Genomic DNA, 20,637 nt, shown 5'->3' with positions numbered 1-20,637 from the left:
TGCCCCCCAGCCCAGAGTGTGCATGGAAAATTGTCTGGCAGCCTCCCTGACAGCAAGCAGTGATAGTGCCCATGAAGGGGACCTTGTTGGGCCCGCCCCTTTCACGGTTATCGCTTCTCGGCCTTTTGGCTAAGATCAAGTGTAGTATCTGTTCTTATCAGTTTAATATCTGATACGTCCCCTATCTGGGGACCATATATTAAATGGATTTTTGAGAACGGGGGCCGATTTCGAAGCTTGCTTCCGTCGCCCTATGCATTGACCCGATATGGCAGTATCTTCGGGTACAGTGCACCACCCCCTTACAGGGTTAAAAAGAAAGATTCCTACTTTCATTGCTACCTGCTTGCTGGCTAGCCAGCTAGCCAGCCCTGTGGGCCTTGCTGCTGCTGCAGCCAAAAAACAAAAGGTGGTGCTGCTGCTGCTTCTGCTGCTTCTGCTTGTGTCTGGCCCCTGTTGGAGCGTCCAGGCACAGGACTTCTGCTGCTGCTGACTAAATGGCCTCCTTAATTGGATCATTTGAGTAGCCAGCACACCTGTGCAGGTAGGGCATGACATGATAGGCAGCTGCCTTGATAGCGGGTGGGTGCTGAATGTTCCTAATTGACAAAATAAGATTAATGCTTATGAAGAAATATAAAATCTCATCCCTTCCCCAATATCGCGCCACACCCCTACCCCTTAATTCCCTGGTTGAACGTGATGGACATATGTCTTTTTTCGACCGTACTAACTATGTAACTATGTAACATAACATGGGGGGGGGGGGGGGGGTCTCCTGGCTGTTCACACAGGTGTGTCATTGCTGTACATTGACCATGCATTGCTTCTGTGGTATTGCAAAGGCAAAGACAAATGCTTCCAGCCATCCATTGCACTAATGGATTGGTCATCAGCTGGCTGTCTATGTCCCGCATCAATATAGACCAAAGTACAGAGGGTTAGGCTATGCTATTGTGCACCTACCTGATGCATCAGAAGGTGCGAGGCCCTTGCTAAATTCTGTGCACAGACTTTGAGATCTATGCTTTAGACTGTATCTAAACCTGCTCCAACATGGACTGACATTCTGGCCTACTTTCAGCCGATGCGACTTGTCTGTCGCTGAACAGTCGCTTTTTATGTATTCAGCACCTATGTATAATGTTGTAAAAATGCTCTAGAAGCTAAAGTCGCAGAAATGTCACACATATTTGGCCTGCAACTTTCTGTGCGACAAATTCAGACAGGAAAAATCAGTATAAATCCTTAGAAAATTATCCCCCAGTGTCTCCATCTGCTGGCGGTATTGAATAAGCATTGCTGCACTGATGGGGTATGCATTAGACGAAAAAAAAGAAGAAAAAGAAGAATAATACGCCCAGAAAAGAGGCGAAAAGGAGAAAAACGTAAAAAAACGTGAAAAAAAAGTAAGAGGAAGGGAAAAAAAGGTGGAAATGGGTTTAAAAGTGATTTCGGCGGAGAAATATATATATATATATATATATATATATATATATATATATATATGCGCACACACACACATAGATATAAACGTATTCTCCGTTGAGATATTGCAGCCGCTGCTGTGTCCAGGCCCAGGAGCCTTAGCACTGTGCTGTGATGTCACTCAATACCACTGACATCACTAGGTGTAAACAACATCTCTCCTTTGCTGTGTATGTGACTATGGAGCTGTTTGGTGATGTCGTCTATTACGGCCTTCATAGAAGCAACAGGAGATTGTTGCATCCATCTTGAACCCTCAGAACTACAGTGCTATGATGTCACTCACTTCCACAGGCCTTGCAGAGTGTAAACAACAACAACCCAGCTTTGTTGTGTATGTAACCAAAGGGATTTGTGATGTCACCTAGAACCTTCACAGCAGCGACAGCTTTATGAGGAGCATCAGCACTGCTCTGCCTGAGCAGAACCATCACCGCCATAGGTTGTCAAATAACCCGGATTTAACCCACACAGGTAAGTCCAATGGGGTGCAGGCATGTCCTCTATGCTTACAGCTTCCCGTGGGTGTTGGTTTGATACCGTTTGGGGACAGCCAAGGAGGCATCTGCAGGCAACAAAGGTAGGTGTGTGCTTGTGTGTGTGTTTCCTATGCAGATCCTAAGCCCAGTGTCACATGCAAGTAGGAGGAGTAAGAAGGGTTCCTGGCAAATCCGGGTTATGGATTGCATTTAAAAAGGCCCCGTGGGAGTGCAATGGGCCCCTGTCTTGCTGCTTAGCAATAATGGTATGGGTTTAGGTTCTGCTGTGTGTACTGGTGGTTGACTGCCCCCCAGCCCAGAGTGTGCATGGAAAATTGTCTGGCAGCCTCCCTGACAGCAAGCAGTGATAGTGCCCATGAAGGGGACCTTGTTGGGCCCGCCCCTTTCACGGTTATCGCTTCTCGGCCTTTTGGCTAAGATCAAGTGTAGTATCTGTTCTTATCAGTTTAATATCTGATACGTCCCCTATCTGGGGACCATATATTAAATGGATTTTTGAGAACGGGGGCCGATTTCGAAGCTTGCTTCCGTCGCCCTATGCATTGACCCGATATGGCAGTATCTTCGGGTACAGTGCACCACCCCCTTACAGGGTTAAAAAGAAAGATTCCTACTTTCATTGCTACCTGCTTGCTGGCTAGCCAGCTAGCCAGCCCTGTGGGCCTTGCTGCTGCTGCAGCCAAAAAACAAAAGGTGGTGCTGCTGCTGCTTCTGCTGCTTCTGCTTGTGTCTGGCCCCTGTTGGAGCGTCCAGGCACAGGACTTCTGCTGCTGCTGACTAAATGGCCTCCTTAATTGGATCATTTGAGTAGCCAGCACACCTGTGCAGGTAGGGCATGACATGATAGGCAGCTGCCTTGATAGCGGGTGGGTGCTGAATGTTCCTAATTGACAAAATAAGATTAATGCTTATGAAGAAATATAAAATCTCATCCCTTCCCCAATATCGCGCCACACCCCTACCCCTTAATTCCCTGGTTGAACGTGATGGACATATGTCTTTTTTCGACCGTACTAACTATGTAACTATGTAACATAACATGGGGGGGGGGGGGGGGGGGGTCTCCTGGCTGTTCACACAGGTGTGTCATTGCTGTACATTGACCATGCATTGCTTCTGTGGTATTGCAAAGGCAAAGACAAATGCTTCCAGCCATCCATTGCACTAATGGATTGGTCATCAGCTGGCTGTCTATGTCCCGCATCAATATAGACCAAAGTACAGAGGGTTAGGCTATGCTATTGTGCACCTACCTGATGCATCAGAAGGTGCGAGGCCCTTGCTAAATTCTGTGCACAGACTTTGAGATCTATGCTTTAGACTGTATCTAAACCTGCTCCAACATGGACTGACATTCTGGCCTACTTTCAGCCGATGCGACTTGTCTGTCGCTGAACAGTCGCTTTTTATGTATTCAGCACCTATGTATAATGTTGTAAAAATGCTCTAGAAGCTAAAGTCGCAGAAATGTCACACATATTTGGCCTGCAACTTTCTGTGCGACAAATTCAGACAGGAAAAATCAGTATAAATCCTTAGAAAATTATCCCCCAGTGTCTCCATCTGCTGGCGGTATTGAATAAGCATTGCTGCACTGATGGGGTATGCATTAGACGAAAAAAAAGAAGAAAAAGAAGAATAATACGCCCAGAAAAGAGGCGAAAAGGAGAAAAACGTAAAAAAACGTGAAAAAAAAGTAAGAGGAAGAGAAGGGAAAAAAAGGTGGAAATGGGTTTAAAAGTGATTTCGGCGGAGAATATATATATATATATATATATATATATATATATATATATATATATATATATGCGCACACACACACATAGATATAAACGTATTCTCCGTTGAGATATTGCAGCCGCTGCTGTGTCCAGGCCCAGGAGCCTTAGCACTGTGCTGTGATGTCACTCAATACCACTGACATCACTAGGTGTAAACAACATCTCTCCTTTGCTGTGTATGTGACTATGGAGCTGTTTGGTGATGTCGTCTATTACGGCCTTCATAGAAGCAACAGGAGATTGTTGCATCCATCTTGAACCCTCAGAACTACAGTGCTATGATGTCACTCACTTCCACAGGCCTTGCAGAGTGTAAACAACAACAACCCAGCTTTGTTGTATATGTAACCAAAGGGATTTGTGATGTCACCTAGAACCTTCACAGCAGCGACAGCTTTATGAGGAGCATCAGCACTGCTCTGCCTGAGCAGAACCATCACCGCCATAGGTTGTCAAATAACCCGGATTTAACCCACACAGGTAAGTCCAATGGGGTGCAGGCATGTCCTCTATGCTTACAGCTTCCCGTGGGTGTTGGTTTGATACCGTTTGGGGACAGCCAAGGAGGCATCTGCAGGCAACAAAGGTAGGTGTGTGCTTGTGTGTGTGTTTCCTATGCAGATCCTAAGCCCAGTGTCACATGCAAGTAGGAGGAGTAAGAAGGGTTCCTGGCAAATCCGGGTTATGGATTGCATTTAAAAAGGCCCCGTGGGAGTGCAATGGGCCCCTGTCTTGCTGCTTAGCAATAATGGTATGGGTTTAGGTTCTGCTGTGTGTACTGGTGGTTGACTGCCCCCCAGCCCAGAGTGTGCATGGAAAATTGTCTGGCAGCCTCCCTGACAGCAAGCAGTGATAGTGCCCATGAAGGGGACCTTGTTGGGCCCGCCCCTTTCACGGTTATCGCTTCTCGGCCTTTTGGCTAAGATCAAGTGTAGTATCTGTTCTTATCAGTTTAATATCTGATACGTCCCCTATCTGGGGACCATATATTAAATGGATTTTTGAGAACGGGGGCCGATTTCGAAGCTTGCTTCCGTCGCCCTATGCATTGACCCGATATGGCAGTATCTTCGGGTACAGTGCACCACCCCCTTACAGGGTTAAAAAGAAAGATTCCTACTTTCATTGCTACCTGCTTGCTGGCTAGCCAGCTAGCCAGCCCTGTGGGCCTTGCTGCTGCTGCAGCCAAAAAACAAAAGGTGGTGCTGCTGCTGCTTCTGCTGCTTCTGCTTGTGTCTGGCCCCTGTTGGAGCGTCCAGGCACAGGACTTCTGCTGCTGCTGACTAAATGGCCTCCTTAATTGGATCATTTGAGTAGCCAGCACACCTGTGCAGGTAGGGCATGACATGATAGGCAGCTGCCTTGATAGCGGGTGGGTGCTGAATGTTCCTAATTGACAAAATAAGATTAATGCTTATGAAGAAATATAAAATCTCATCCCTTCCCCAATATCGCGCCACACCCCTACCCCTTAATTCCCTGGTTGAACGTGATGGACATATGTCTTTTTTCGACCGTACTAACTATGTAACTATGTAACATAACATGGGGGGGGGGGGGGGGGGGGTCTCCTGGCTGTTCACACAGGTGTGTCATTGCTGTACATTGACCATGCATTGCTTCTGTGGTATTGCAAAGGCAAAGACAAATGCTTCCAGCCATCCATTGCACTAATGGATTGGTCATCAGCTGGCTGTCTATGTCCCGCATCAATATAGACCAAAGTACAGAGGGTTAGGCTATGCTATTGTGCACCTACCTGATGCATCAGAAGGTGCGAGGCCCTTGCTAAATTCTGTGCACAGACTTTGAGATCTATGCTTTAGACTGTATCTAAACCTGCTCCAACATGGACTGACATTCTGGCCTACTTTCAGCCGATGCGACTTGTCTGTCGCTGAACAGTCGCTTTTTATGTATTCAGCACCTATGTATAATGTTGTAAAAATGCTCTAGAAGCTAAAGTCGCAGAAATGTCACACATATTTGGCCTGCAACTTTCTGTGCGACAAATTCAGACAGGAAAAATCAGTATAAATCCTTAGAAAATTATCCCCCAGTGTCTCCATCTGCTGGCGGTATTGAATAAGCATTGCTGCACTGATGGGGTATGCATTAGACGAAAAAAAAGAAGAAAAAGAAGAATAATACGCCCAGAAAAGAGGCGAAAAGGAGAAAAACGTAAAAAAACGTGAAAAAAAAGTAAGAGGAAGAGAAGGGAAAAAAAGGTGGAAATGGGTTTAAAAGTGATTTCGGCGGAGATATATATATATATATATATATATATATATATATATATATATGCGCACACACACACATAGATATAAACGTATTCTCCGTTGAGATATTGCAGCCGCTGCTGTGTCCAGGCCCAGGAGCCTTAGCACTGTGCTGTGATGTCACTCAATACCACTGACATCACTAGGTGTAAACAACATCTCTCCTTTGCTGTGTATGTGACTATGGAGCTGTTTGGTGATGTCGTCTATTACGGCCTTCATAGAAGCAACAGGAGATTGTTGCATCCATCTTGAACCCTCAGAACTACAGTGCTATGATGTCACTCACTTCCACAGGCCTTGCAGAGTGTAAACAACAACAACCCAGCTTTGTTGTGTATGTAACCAAAGGGATTTGTGATGTCACCTAGAACCTTCACAGCAGCGACAGCTTTATGAGGAGCATCAGCACTGCTCTGCCTGAGCAGAACCATCACCGCCATAGGTTGTCAAATAACCCGGATTTAACCCACACAGGTAAGTCCAATGGGGTGCAGGCATGTCCTCTATGCTTACAGCTTCCCGTGGGTGTTGGTTTGATACCGTTTGGGGACAGCCAAGGAGGCATCTGCAGGCAACAAAGGTAGGTGTGTGCTTGTGTGTGTGTTTCCTATGCAGATCCTAAGCCCAGTGTCACATGCAAGTAGGAGGAGTAAGAAGGGTTCCTGGCAAATCCGGGTTATGGATTGCATTTAAAAAGGCCCCGTGGGAGTGCAATGGGCCCCTGTCTTGCTGCTTAGCAATAATGGTATGGGTTTAGGTTCTGCTGTGTGTACTGGTGGTTGACTGCCCCCCAGCCCAGAGTGTGCATGGAAAATTGTCTGGCAGCCTCCCTGACAGCAAGCAGTGATAGTGCCCATGAAGGGGACCTTGTTGGGCCCGCCCCTTTCACGGTTATCGCTTCTCGGCCTTTTGGCTAAGATCAAGTGTAGTATCTGTTCTTATCAGTTTTCATGCTGGTGGGGATGGGTGCTGCATGGAGGATGCAGGTGTACCAGGGCTTTCCGGGGCTGGTTCTGAGGAATCAGCTCGACGGCTGCCCCGATGTGACCTGTTCCCTCTGGGTCTCGCCATGAGGCTGAGAGGGTCTAGAGCCGAGGTACTTTTGTGCCTCGGGGAGTGGTGACCCCGAGGTGCCGAAACTCACTGGGAGAATAGACTCACTGAGTTGAAGCACGGGCACCATAATCTCTTCACCTTGTGGCACTCACCTCTTGATTCCCGGCCTTCTGGCTAGGATCAGAGAAATTTTTATAGATCCGGCCGGATGTCCGGGCAGTATATCTGCACACATTCACTTATTTATTTCTTTTTTGTCTCACTGTGTCACTTTTTGCGTGTTGTGTGTTCACAGGATTTGTCAGGATGCGGTAGCCCTTCTGGGTGTCCCTCCTGGCGGTCTAGGGGAGGTGTGTGTGGCCATTAGGTTCCGCACCTCCCTGCAAACACCCCGGGTACTCCTGCTTTGGCAGGGTACCTACCGTAATCGGCTCTGCGGGCAGATACCTTGGCTAACGCCAAGGGGGATGCCGGGAGCATTTGTGGTCCCCTAGTAGCTTCGGCGAAAAGGGACATCGAACCTGGAACCTCGCAGGTACCTTTTGGTCCGGAGGCGAAGGGTAAGGTTTGTTGGGGGGCCTCTCTCCTATCGGAGAAGGGCTTGCGATAGACCGCATCCTTTGTGCACGTTTTTTTAGTGTAACACGTTTGCACTTTTTCTTGCACTTTGGGTGAATCGAAAGCACGTTCCTCGGCTTTAAAAATCTGTTCTTATCAGTTTAATATCTGATACGTCCCCTATCTGGGGACCATATATTAAATGGATTTTTGAGAACGGGGGCCGATTTCGAAGCTTGCTTCCGTCGCCCTATGCATTGACCCGATATGGCAGTATCTTCGGGTACAGTGCACCACCCCCTTACAGGGTTAAAAAGAAAGATTCCTACTTTCATTGCTACCTGCTTGCTGGCTAGCCAGCTAGCCAGCCCTGTGGGCCTTGCTGCTGCTGCAGCCAAAAAACAAAAGGTGGTGCTGCTGCTGCTTCTGCTGCTTCTGCTTGTGTCTGGCCCCTGTTGGAGCGTCCAGGCACAGGACTTCTGCTGCTGCTGACTAAATGGCCTCCTTAATTGGATCATTTGAGTAGCCAGCACACCTGTGCAGGTAGGGCATGACATGATAGGCAGCTGCCTTGATAGCGGGTGGGTGCTGAATGTTCCTAATTGACAAAATAAGATTAATGCTTATGAAGAAATATAAAATCTCATCCCTTCCCCAATATCGCGCCACACCCCTACCCCTTAATTCCCTGGTTGAACGTGATGGACATATGTCTTTTTTCGACCGTACTAACTATGTAACTATGTAACATAACATGGGGGGGGGGTCTCCTGGCTGTTCACACAGGTGTGTCATTGCTGTACATTGACCATGCATTGCTTCTGTGGTATTGCAAAGGCAAAGACAAATGCTTCCAGCCATCCATTGCACTAATGGATTGGTCATCAGCTGGCTGTCTATGTCCCGCATCAATATAGACCAAAGTACAGAGGGTTAGGCTATGCTATTGTGCACCTACCTGATGCATCAGAAGGTGCGAGGCCCTTGCTAAATTCTGTGCACAGACTTTGAGATCTATGCTTTAGACTGTATCTAAACCTGCTCCAACATGGACTGACATTCTGGCCTACTTTCAGCCGATGCGACTTGTCTGTCGCTGAACAGTCGCTTTTTATGTATTCAGCACCTATGTATAATGTTGTAAAAATGCTCTAGAAGCTAAAGTCGCAGAAATGTCACACATATTTGGCCTGCAACTTTCTGTGCGACAAATTCAGACAGGAAAAATCAGTATAAATCCTTAGAAAATTATCCCCCAGTGTCTCCATCTGCTGGCGGTATTGAATAAGCATTGCTGCACTGATGGGGTATGCATTAGACGAAAAAAAAGAAGAAAAAGAAGAATAATACGCCCAGAAAAGAGGCGAAAAGGAGAAAAACGTAAAAAAACGTGAAAAAAAAGTAAGAGGAAGAGAAGGGAAAAAAAGGTGGAAATGGGTTTAAAAGTGATTTCGGCGGAGAAATATATATATATATATATATATACATATATATATATATATATATATATGCGCACACACACACATAGATATAAACGTATTCTCCGTTGAGATATTGCAGCCGCTGCTGTGTCCAGGCCCAGGAGCCTTAGCACTGTGCTGTGATGTCACTCAATACCACTGACATCACTAGGTGTAAACAACATCTCTCCTTTGCTGTGTATGTGACTATGGAGCTGTTTGGTGATGTCGTCTATTACGGCCTTCATAGAAGCAACAGGAGATTGTTGCATCCATCTTGAACCCTCAGAACTACAGTGCTATGATGTCACTCACTTCCACAGGCCTTGCAGAGTGTAAACAACAACAACCCAGCTTTGTTGTGTATGTAACCAAAGGGATTTGTGATGTCACCTAGAACCTTCACAGCAGCGACAGCTTTATGAGGAGCATCAGCACTGCTCTGCCTGAGCAGAACCATCACCGCCATAGGTTGTCAAATAACCCGGATTTAACCCACACAGGTAAGTCCAATGGGGTGCAGGCATGTCCTCTATGCTTACAGCTTCCCGTGGGTGTTGGTTTGATACCGTTTGGGGACAGCCAAGGAGGCATCTGCAGGCAACAAAGGTAGGTGTGTGCTTGTGTGTGTGTTTCCTATGCAGATCCTAAGCCCAGTGTCACATGCAAGTAGGAGGAGTAAGAAGGGTTCCTGGCAAATCCGGGTTATGGATTGCATTTAAAAAGGCCCCGTGGGAGTGCAATGGGCCCCTGTCTTGCTGCTTAGCAATAATGGTATGGGTTTAGGTTCTGCTGTGTGTACTGGTGGTTGACTGCCCCCCAGCCCAGAGTGTGCATGGAAAATTGTCTGGCAGCCTCCCTGACAGCAAGCAGTGATAGTGCCCATGAAGGGGACCTTGTTGGGCCCGCCCCTTTCACGGTTATCGCTTCTCGGCCTTTTGGCTAAGATCAAGTGTAGTATCTGTTCTTATCAGTTTAATATCTGATACGTCCCCTATCTGGGGACCATATATTAAATGGATTTTTGAGAACGGGGGCCGATTTCGAAGCTTGCTTCCGTCGCCCTATGCATTGACCCGATATGGCAGTATCTTCGGGTACAGTGCACCACCCCCTTACAGGGTTAAAAAGAAAGATTCCTACTTTCATTGCTACCTGCTTGCTGGCTAGCCAGCTAGCCAGCCCTGTGGGCCTTGCTGCTGCTGCAGCCAAAAAACAAAAGGTGGTGCTGCTGCTGCTTCTGCTGCTTCTGCTTGTGTCTGGCCCCTGTTGGAGCGTCCAGGCACAGGACTTCTGCTGCTGCTGACTAAATGGCCTCCTTAATTGGATCATTTGAGTAGCCAGCACACCTGTGCAGGTAGGGCATGACATGATAGGCAGCTGCCTTGATAGCGGGTGGGTGCTGAATGTTCCTAATTGACAAAATAAGATTAATGCTTATGAAGAAATATAAAATCTCATCCCTTCCCCAATATCGCGCCACACCCCTACCCCTTAATTCCCTGGTTGAACGTGATGGACATATGTCTTTTTTCGACCGTACTAACTATGTAACTATGTAACATAACATGGGGGGGGGGGGGGGGGGTCTCCTGGCTGTTCACACAGGTGTGTCATTGCTGTACATTGACCATGCATTGCTTCTGTGGTATTGCAAAGGCAAAGACAAATGCTTCCAGCCATCCATTGCACTAATGGATTGGTCATCAGCTGGCTGTCTATGTCCCGCATCAATATAGACCAAAGTACAGAGGGTTAGGCTATGCTATTGTGCACCTACCTGATGCATCAGAAGGTGCGAGGCCCTTGCTAAATTCTGTGCACAGACTTTGAGATCTATGCTTTAGACTGTATCTAAACCTGCTCCAACATGGACTGACATTCTGGCCTACTTTCAGCCGATGCGACTTGTCTGTCGCTGAACAGTCGCTTTTTATGTATTCAGCACCTATGTATAATGTTGTAAAAATGCTCTAGAAGCTAAAGTCGCAGAAATGTCACACATATTTGGCCTGCAACTTTCTGTGCGACAAATTCAGACAGGAAAAATCAGTATAAATCCTTAGAAAATTATCCCCCAGTGTCTCCATCTGCTGGCGGTATTGAATAAGCATTGCTGCACTGATGGGGTATGCATTAGACGAAAAAAAAGAAGAAAAAGAAGAATAATACGCCCAGAAAAGAGGCGAAAAGGAGAAAAACGTAAAAAAACGTGAAAAAAAAGTAAGAGGAAGAGAAGGGAAAAAAAGGTGGAAATGGGTTTAAAAGTGATTTCGGCGGAGAAATATATATATATATATATATATATATATATATATATATATATATGCGCACACACACACATAGATATAAACGTATTCTCCGTTGAGATATTGCAGCCGCTGCTGTGTCCAGGCCCAGGAGCCTTAGCACTGTGCTGTGATGTCACTCAATACCACTGACATCACTAGGTGTAAACAACATCTCTCCTTTGCTGTGTATGTGACTATGGAGCTGTTTGGTGATGTCGTCTATTACGGCCTTCATAGAAGCAACAGGAGATTGTTGCATCCATCTTGAACCCTCAGAACTACAGTGCTATGATGTCACTCACTTCCACAGGCCTTGCAGAGTGTAAACAACAACAACCCAGCTTTGTTGTGTATGTAACCAAAGGGATTTGTGATGTCACCTAGAACCTTCACAGCAGCGACAGCTTTATGAGGAGCATCAGCACTGCTCTGCCTGAGCAGAACCATCACCGCCATAGGTTGTCAAATAACCCGGATTTAACCCACACAGGTAAGTCCAATGGGGTGCAGGCATGTCCTCTATGCTTACAGCTTCCCGTGGGTGTTGGTTTGATACCGTTTGGGGACAGCCAAGGAGGCATCTGCAGGCAACAAAGGTAGGTGTGTGCTTGTGTGTGTGTTTCCTATGCAGATCCTAAGCCCAGTGTCACATGCAAGTAGGAGGAGTAAGAAGGGTTCCTGGCAAATCCGGGTTATGGATTGCATTTAAAAAGGCCCCGTGGGAGTGCAATGGGCCCCTGTCTTGCTGCTTAGCAATAATGGTATGGGTTTAGGTTCTGCTGTGTGTACTGGTGGTTGACTGCCCCCCAGCCCAGAGTGTGCATGGAAAATTGTCTGGCAGCCTCCCTGACAGCAAGCAGTGATAGTGCCCATGAAGGGGACCTTGTTGGGCCCGCCCCTTTCACGGTTATCGCTTCTCGGCCTTTTGGCTAAGATCAAGTGTAGTATCTGTTCTTATCAGTTTAATATCTGATACGTCCCCTATCTGGGGACCATATATTAAATGGATTTTTGAGAACGGGGGCCGATTTCGAAGCTTGCTTCCGTCGCCCTATGCATTGACCCGATATGGCAGTATCTTCGGGTACAGTGCACCACCCCCTTACAGGGTTAAAAAGAAAGATTCCTACTTTCATTGCTACCTGCTTGCTGGCTAGCCAGCTAGCCAGCCCTGTGGGCCTTGCTGCTGCTGCAGCCAAAAAACAAAAGGTGGTGCTGCTGCTGCTTCTGCTGCTTCTGCTTGTGTCTGGCCCCTGTTGGAGCGTCCAGGCACAGGACTTCTGCTGCTGCTGACTAAATGGCCTCCTTAATTGGATCATTTGAGTAGCCAGCACACCTGTGCAGGTAGGGCATGACATGATAGGCAGCTGCCTTGATAGCGGGTGGGTGCTGAATGTTCCTAATTGACAAAATAAGATTAATGCTTATGAAGAAATATAAAATCTCATCCCTTCCCCAATATCGCGCCACACCCCTACCCCTTAATTCCCTGGTTGAACGTGATGGACATATGTCTTTTTTCGACCGTACTAACTATGTAACTATGTAACATAACATGGGGGGGGGGGGGGGGGGGGTCTCCTGGCTGTTCACACAGGTGTGTCATTGCTGTACATTGACCATGCATTGCTTCTGTGGTATTGCAAAGGCAAAGACAAATGCTTCCAGCCATCCATTGCACTAATGGATTGGTCATCAGCTGGCTGTCTATGTCCCGCATCAATATAGACCAAAGTACAGAGGGTTAGGCTATGCTATTGTGCACCTACCTGATGCATCAGAAGGTGCGAGGCCCTTGCTAAATTCTGTGCACAGACTTTGAGATCTATGCTTTAGACTGTATCTAAACCTGCTCCAACATGGACTGACATTCTGGCCTACTTTCAGCCGATGCGACTTGTCTGTCGCTGAACAGTCGCTTTTTATGTATTCAGCACCTATGTATAATGTTGTAAAAATGCTCTAGAAGCTAAAGTCGCAGAAATGTCACACATATTTGGCCTGCAACTTTCTGTGCGACAAATTCAGACAGGAAAAATCAGTATAAATCCTTAGAAAATTATCCCCCAGTGTCTCCATCTGCTGGCGGTATTGAATAAGCATTGCTGCACTGATGGGGTATGCATTAGACGAAAAAAAAGAAGAAAAAGAAGAATAATACGCCCAGAAAAGAGGCGAAAAGGAGAAAAACGTAAAAAAACGTGAAAAAAAAGTAAGAGGAAGAGAAGGGAAAAAAAGGTGGAAATGGGTTTAAAAGTGATTTCGGCGGAGAAATATATATATATATATATATATATATATATATATATATATATATATGCGCACACACACACATAGATATAAACGTATTCTCCGTTGAGATATTGCAGCCGCTGCTGTGTCCAGGCCCAGGAGCCTTAGCACTGTGCTGTGATGTCACTCAATACCACTGACATCACTAGGTGTAAACAACATCTCTCCTTTGCTGTGTATGTGACTATGGAGCTGTTTGGTGATGTCGTCTATTACGGCCTTCATAGAAGCAACAGGAGATTGTTGCATCCATCTTGAACCCTCAGAACTACAGTGCTATGATGTCACTCACTTCCACAGGCCTTGCAGAGTGTAAACAACAACAACCCAGCTTTGTTGTGTATGTAACCAAAGGGATTTGTGATGTCACCTAGAACCTTCACAGCAGCGACAGCTTTATGAGGAGCATCAGCACTGCTCTGCCTGAGCAGAACCATCACCGCCATAGGTTGTCAAATAACCCGGATTTAACCCACACAGGTAAGTCCAATGGGGTGCAGGCATGTCCTCTATGCTTACAGCTTCCCGTGGGTGTTGGTTTGATACCGTTTGGGGACAGCCAAGGAGGCATCTGCAGGCAACAAAGGTAGGTGTGTGCTTGTGTGTGTGTTTCCTATGCAGATCCTAAGCCCAGTGTCACATGCAAGTAGGAGGAGTAAGAAGGGTTCCTGGCAAATCCGGGTTATGGATTGCATTTAAAAAGGCCCCGTGGGAGTGCAATGGGCCCCTGTCTTGCTGCTTAGCAATAATGGTATGGGTTTAGGTTCTGCTGTGTGTACTGGTGGTTGACTGCCCCCCAGCCCAGAGTGTGCATGGAAAATTGTCTGGCAGCCTCCCTGACAGCAAGCAGTGATAGTGCCCATGAAGGGGACCTTGTTGGGCCCGCCCCTTTCACGGTTATCGCTTCTCGGCCTTTTGGCTAAGATCAAGTGTAGTATCTGTTCTTATCAGTTTAATATCTGATACGTCCCCTATCTGGGGACCATATATTAAATGGATTTTTGAGAACGGGGGCCGATTTCGAAGCTTGCTTCCGTCGCCCTATGCATTGACCCGATATGGCAGTATCTTCGGGTACAGTGCACCACCCCCTTACAGGGTTAAAAAGAAAGATTCCTACTTTCATTGCTACCTGCTTGCTGGCTAGCCAGCTAGCCAGCCCTGTGGGCCTTGCTGCTGCTGCAGCCAAAAAACAAAAGGTGGTGCTGCTGCTGCTTCTGCTGCTTCTGCTTGTGTCTGGCCCCTGTTGGAGCGTCCAGGCACAGGACTTCTGCTGCTGCTGACTAAATGGCCTCCTTAATTGGATCATTTGAGTAGCCAGCACACCTGTGCAGGTAGGGCATGACATGATAGGCAGCTGCCTTGATAGCGGGTGGGTGCTGAATGTTCCTAATTGACAAAATAAGATTAATGCTTATGAAGAAATATAAAATCTCATCCCTTCCCCAATATCGCGCCACACCCCTACCCCTTAATTCCCTGGTTGAACGTGATGGACATATGTCTTTTTTCGACCGTACTAACTATGTAACTATGTAACATAACATGGGGGGGGGGGGGGGGGTCTCCTGGCTGTTCACACAGGTGTGTCATTGCTGTACATTGACCATGCATTGCTTCTGTGGTATTGCAAAGGCAAAGACAAATGCTTCCAGCCATCCATTGCACTAATGGATTGGTCATCAGCTGGCTGTCTATGTCCCGCATCAATATAGACCAAAGTACAGAGGGTTAGGCTATGCTATTGTGCACCTACCTGATGCATCAGAAGGTGCGAGGCCCTTGCTAAATTCTGTGCACAGACTTTGAGATCTATGCTTTAGACTGTATCTAAACCTGCTCCAACATGGACTGACATTCTGGCCTACTTTCAGCCGATGCGACTTGTCTGTCGCTGAACAGTCGCTTTTTATGTATTCAGCACCTATGTATAATGTTGTAAAAATGCTCTAGAAGCTAAAGTCGCAGAAATGTCACACATATTTGGCCTGCAACTTTCTGTGCGACAAATTCAGACAGGAAAAATCAGTATAAATCCTTAGAAAATTATCCCCCAGTGTCTCCATCTGCTGGCGGTATTGAATAAGCATTGCTGCACTGATGGGGTATGCATTAGACGAAAAAAAAGAAGAAAAAGAAGAATAATACGCCCAGAAAAGAGGCGAAAAGGAGAAAAACGTAAAAAAACGTGAAAAAAAAGTAAGAGGAAGAGAAGGGAAAAAAAGGTGGAAATGGGTTTAAAAGTGATTTCGGCGGAGAATATATATATATATATATATATATATATATATATATATATATATATATGCGCACACACACACATAGATATAAACGTATTCTCCGTTGAGATATTGCAGCCGCTGCTGTGTCCAGGCCCAGGAGCCTTAGCACTGTGCTGTGATGTCACTCAATACCACTGACATCACTAGGTGTAAACAACATCTCTCCTTTGCTGTGTATGTGACTATGGAGCTGTTTGGTGATGTCGTCTATTACGGCCTTCATAGAAGCAACAGGAGATTGTTGCATCCATCTTGAACCCTCAGAACTACAGTGCTATGATGTCACTCACTTCCACAGGCCTTGCAGAGTGTAAACAACAACAACCCAGCTTTGTTGTGTATGTAACCAAAGGGATTTGTGATGTCACCTAGAACCTTCACAGCAGCGACAGCTTTATGAGGAGCATCAGCACTGCTCTGCCTGAGCAGAACCATCACCGCCATAGGTTGTCAAATAACCCGGATTTAACCCACACAGGTAAGTCCAATGGGGTGCAGGCATGTCCTCTATGCTTACAGCTTCCCGTGGGTGTTGGTTTGATACCGTTTGGGGACAGCCAAGGAGGCATCTGCAGGCAACAAAGGTAGGTGTGTGCTTGTGTGTGTGTTTCCTATGCAGATCCTAAGCCCAGTGTCACATGCAAGTAGGAGGAGTAAGAAGGGTTCCTGGCAAATCCGGGTTATGGATTGCATTTAAAAAGGCCCCGTGGGAGTGCAATGGGCCCCTGTCTTGCTGCTTAGCAATAATGGTATGGGTTTAGGTTCTGCTGTGTGTACTGGTGGTTGACTGCCCCCCAGCCCAGAGTGTGCATGGAAAATTGTCTGGCAGCCTCCCTGACAGCAAGCAGTGATAGTGCCCATGAAGGGGACCTTGTTGGGCCCGCCCCTTTCACGGTTATCGCTTCTCGGCCTTTTGGCTAAGATCAAGTGTCTTGCCCTAAGGTATTCGGGTACCCCTCTCCTCGGCCTTGTGGGATCGCCCAGGTTTATTGCCTGGGCTTCACCCACCTGCTGCTATTGGGGAGAGGGCTTAGTCCCAGGATAACGGGAAGGTGATCATCGGAGGACGGGTCTGCCGGAGAGGATGGCTAATGCGCCGAACGCTCCTAATACAGTACGGCTGTTTATCGAGGAGGAAAAGAGGAGTGCCTACGGGATTTTGCATGTCCAGCAGAAGGTCGTGGAAGGAGTGCTGAGGATGCCGCATGCTTCCATCTTCTGTGTCCAGGTCTTTCCCAGCCAAGGATTCTTTGACGTGACCTTCTACAACCTGGATGATCTCCGTACCTGTCTCTACCGGAGTAAGGAGAATGCTTCTCACCCTGACCTACAAGGGATCCGATTCATTTCCTGCGAGGCTCGGCCTAAGAAAGTTCCAGTGGTAGTGCATATGTACAACCCTTTTGTGCGGGATGAGGAGATCCAGACCTTTCTAAGAAGGTATTGTGTGTCTGTTTCTGGTGCGGAGAGGAAAAATAACATCCTGGGGACTTTCACAGGCATGAGACGTTTTTGGGTGGAGTTTAGGCCTGCCCCCGAGGGTGGTGCTGAAGGTTTTTGTCACCCCCCGCAGAACTTTGCGATAGGGAACAACAGGGGGTTTCTGCACTACCCGGGGATGCCAAGTTTTTGCCGGGACTGTTTTTGCTTTGGTCATACCAGAGAGAACTGTACAACCGGGCAGGTTTGCAGGAACTGCCACAAGCCTGATCACCGCACTGCAGACTGTCCCGAGAAACGCAAGTGTCATTTCTGTGGTTCTTCGGATCACCTGGCTAGGAGTTGCCCCACTTACCAGTCCGGGGCACCCCGATCATATGCAATGGCTCTTCGAGGTGGGACAGTTCCTGAGGACTCCAATGCTGCCAGGGCAGGCGATGCAGAGGTTAGCGTGCTGACCAGTGAAGCAGAGTCTGCCCCTGTTTTTCCTTCCATTTCTAGGTCTGTTCCGGATGCTTTGGTGGCAGAGGGGGAGAAGGCGGAGTCTGTTTCGGGGGCATCTGTTTCGGAGGCCTCTGATCCCCCAGAGGAGATGACTGTGGACAAAGAATCCTTGAAGAGAAAGATGCCGGTGGAAGAATCGGAGGATGACTGTCCGACTCCTCAGAGTCAAAGGATTGAGGACTTTCCTAGCCCGGGAAGGGAGGAGGCAGGTGGAGGGTCGTCATGTCAGATTGATTCTGACTCCTCTTTATCCTCCCTGGGCACAGGTTATTTGGAGGAATGTTCAGTCAAAAAATTGACAAAGACTCTTAAGTTTAAGGAAGGGGAGGCAAAAAATAAGGGTAGAGGTCGGGGAAAGGCTAGGCCTCCTTTTGATAATGCTTGATTTTGTATTTCCTTTTTTTCCTTCAAATGTTTGAATGAGTTTAACAATTGGTTCTCTAAATGTCCGCAGTATTAGATCTTTAGAAAGGAGATCCGCCATTTTTGATTTACTTTCTAGATATTCTTTTGATGTTCTAGGTCTCCAGGAGTGCTGCTTGGATGGGGAGCCAAATATCTCCTGGCCTTATGGGCAATCGGTATGGTCTGGTTCAATGGAACGTAATTCGGGGGTGGGGATTTTGTTCAAAAGTAATGAGTTTGTTGTTAAAAAAGTTGTCCATATTGTTCCGGGTAGGGTATTATTAGTGCATTTTATTTTCAGGGGTTTCACATATAAAGTAATTAATGTTTATGCTCCAACTGGGAGGAAGGAAAGAGGGGAGGTGTTTGAGAAATTATATTTCTTTTTGAGTGGGAGGGATGATGTGTTCCTTATAGGGGATTTCAATTGTATAATAACAGAGGGGGATAGGAGTAGTACTACGGTGGGTGGTGGGTCTGGTTTAGACAGTACTAGTAAGCAGCTTAAAGAGATTGTAAATTTATTTGGGTTAAAGGATTCCTTTGTTGCCCATAATGATGGTACTATCGGTTATACATATTTTTCTAACAATACAAGTTCGCGTATTGATTTCATTTTTGTCTCAAAACTAATGTCTGTTTCTAATTTCAGACGGAGGAGGTTACCGTTCACGGATCATGCCTGGATTGAGTGTGTGGTAAAAGGTGGTGGTCTAAGTGAGTATGGAAAGGGTGTTTGGAAGTTGAATGTGTCTTTATTGGATAATGAATGTGTATTACAAGAATATAGGGAGCGTTTTGATGGATGGGTGTTGAGGAAGGATGCATTTTATAGTGTGGTTGAGTGGTGGGAGTGGGTGAAGTTAGAGACTAAAAGGTTTTTTATTAAAAAAGGGTGTGAGAAAGGGAGGAAAGATAGAGAAGAGTATGAGAGATGGCAAAGAAGGTTAGAGTATTTGTATGAATTGAGGCGTTTGGGGATGAGTGTTGAGAAGGAGATTGAGGAAGCTCGTGGAAGTGTGAATGAGTGTCTGGAGAGGAATGGAAGGAAGATTATTGCACAGGCTAGGGTTGAAGTGAAAGAGAAGGATGAGAAATGTAGCAAATTTTTCTTTAAAAAGGCATTCAGTAAAAAAACTGAGATGATGAGTGTTTTTACGAATGATGGGGTAGAGGTCTTTGGTAAGGATGAGGTGTTAGAGGAAGTGTGGAAGTTTTATTCTGATTTATTCACGGAGAAGGAGCGGGACGTGACTCTAGAGGAGGAATGTTTGGGATATGTGGATAAGCGTTTGGATGAAATTGATGGGTTCTTTATGGAAGAGGATGTGAGGAAGAGTGAGGTGGAGGATGCTGTGAATGGGATGAAGAAAGGAAAGGTGGCAGGGAGTGATGGTTTGCCTGTGGAATTTTATCTTGTGTTTTGGGATATGTTAGGGGATTATGTATGGGAGGTGTGTAAGGAAGTACTTAGGAGAGGGAAGTTATCTAAAAGTATGAGTGAGAGTGTGACTGTGTTATTGTTTAAAAAAGGGGATAAGAGGGATCTTAAAAATTGGAGGCCTATAGCGCTCTTGAATTGTGATTACAAAATTATTGCTAAAGTTATTGCGAATAGGTTAAAGGATGTGATTGATTGTATGGTAGGTGAGGAGCAAATGTGTACAGTGCCTGATCGTAGGATTTCTGAATGTCTGTTAGGTCTGAGGGATGTATTGTGGGACTGTAAAACTAGGAAGCAAGGTGTGGCTGTTGTTACGGTGGATTTTGAAAAAGCGTATGATAGGGTGGTGCATGATTTATTGTTTAGGGTTTTGAGGAGGATGAATGTGCCGGACAGAATGGTGAAGTGGATTGAATGTTTGTATAGGGACATTTATAGTAAGATTCAGGTCAATGGTTTTCTGAGTAGGGAAGTGAGTATAAAATCTGGAGTGCGGCAGGGGTGTCCCCTGTCGCCAATTCTTTTTATTTGTATGATTGAGCCTTTGTTGGGGATGATTAGGAGAGATAAGGTGATGCGGGGTATAGAAATACCTGGTAGTCATGGGAAGGATATGCGAGTGATTGGTTACATGGATGATGTTACTGTTGTATGTAAGTCAATGGCAGGGGTAAGGCGTGCTAAGTTATTGATTGAGTGTTTCTGTTTAATGAGTGGGTTTAAGCTTAATGTTGGGAAGAGTGGTTGTAAATTTTTTGAGGGGTGGGGAGAGAGTGGGTTGTGCGAGTGGCCTGTGAGAGAGGGGGGTGTGGAAGTGCTTGGGGTGGTGTTTGATAATGATTTGTATGGGAAAG

At 46.4% G+C, this 20,637-nt stretch overlaps 6 non-coding genes and 2 pseudogenes across 6 annotated transcripts; all 8 read left to right on the top strand.

The window, feature by feature from the left end:
* Nucleotides 1-109: 109 nt before the first annotated feature.
* Nucleotides 110-300, top strand: LOC130348944 (U2 spliceosomal RNA). Its single transcript, XR_008886408.1, has one exon. It is a non-coding gene; the product is annotated as a U2 spliceosomal RNA (small nuclear RNA).
* A 2,081-nt stretch (nucleotides 301-2,381) lies between these two features.
* LOC130348943 (U2 spliceosomal RNA) lies at nucleotides 2,382-2,572 on the top strand. The gene has a single exon (XR_008886407.1). It is a non-coding gene; the product is annotated as a U2 spliceosomal RNA (small nuclear RNA).
* Nucleotides 2,573-4,668: 2,096 nt separating this feature from the next.
* LOC130348942 (U2 spliceosomal RNA) lies at nucleotides 4,669-4,859 on the top strand. Its single transcript, XR_008886406.1, has one exon. It is a non-coding gene; the product is annotated as a U2 spliceosomal RNA (small nuclear RNA).
* Nucleotides 4,860-6,944: 2,085 nt separating this feature from the next.
* Nucleotides 6,945-7,104, top strand: LOC130348899 (U2 spliceosomal RNA; annotated as a pseudogene).
* A 689-nt stretch (nucleotides 7,105-7,793) lies between these two features.
* LOC130348954 (U2 spliceosomal RNA) lies at nucleotides 7,794-7,964 on the top strand (annotated as a pseudogene).
* Nucleotides 7,965-10,047: 2,083 nt separating this feature from the next.
* Nucleotides 10,048-10,238, top strand: LOC130348941 (U2 spliceosomal RNA). Its single transcript, XR_008886405.1, has one exon. It is a non-coding gene; the product is annotated as a U2 spliceosomal RNA (small nuclear RNA).
* Nucleotides 10,239-12,325: 2,087 nt separating this feature from the next.
* On the top strand, nucleotides 12,326-12,516 carry LOC130348940 (U2 spliceosomal RNA). Its single transcript, XR_008886404.1, has one exon. It is a non-coding gene; the product is annotated as a U2 spliceosomal RNA (small nuclear RNA).
* A 2,091-nt stretch (nucleotides 12,517-14,607) lies between these two features.
* Nucleotides 14,608-14,798, top strand: LOC130348938 (U2 spliceosomal RNA). The gene has a single exon (XR_008886402.1). It is a non-coding gene; the product is annotated as a U2 spliceosomal RNA (small nuclear RNA).
* The last annotated feature ends 5,839 nt before the right edge of the window (nucleotides 14,799-20,637 follow it).

The sequence above is a fragment of the Hyla sarda genome, unplaced genomic scaffold, assembly GCF_029499605.1.
Source record: "Hyla sarda isolate aHylSar1 unplaced genomic scaffold, aHylSar1.hap1 scaffold_894, whole genome shotgun sequence".
Lineage (NCBI taxonomy): Eukaryota > Metazoa > Chordata > Amphibia > Anura > Hylidae > Hyla > Hyla sarda.
The sequence above is the reverse complement of the archived record's forward strand: the minus strand, read 5'-3'. Positions and strand labels throughout refer to the sequence as shown.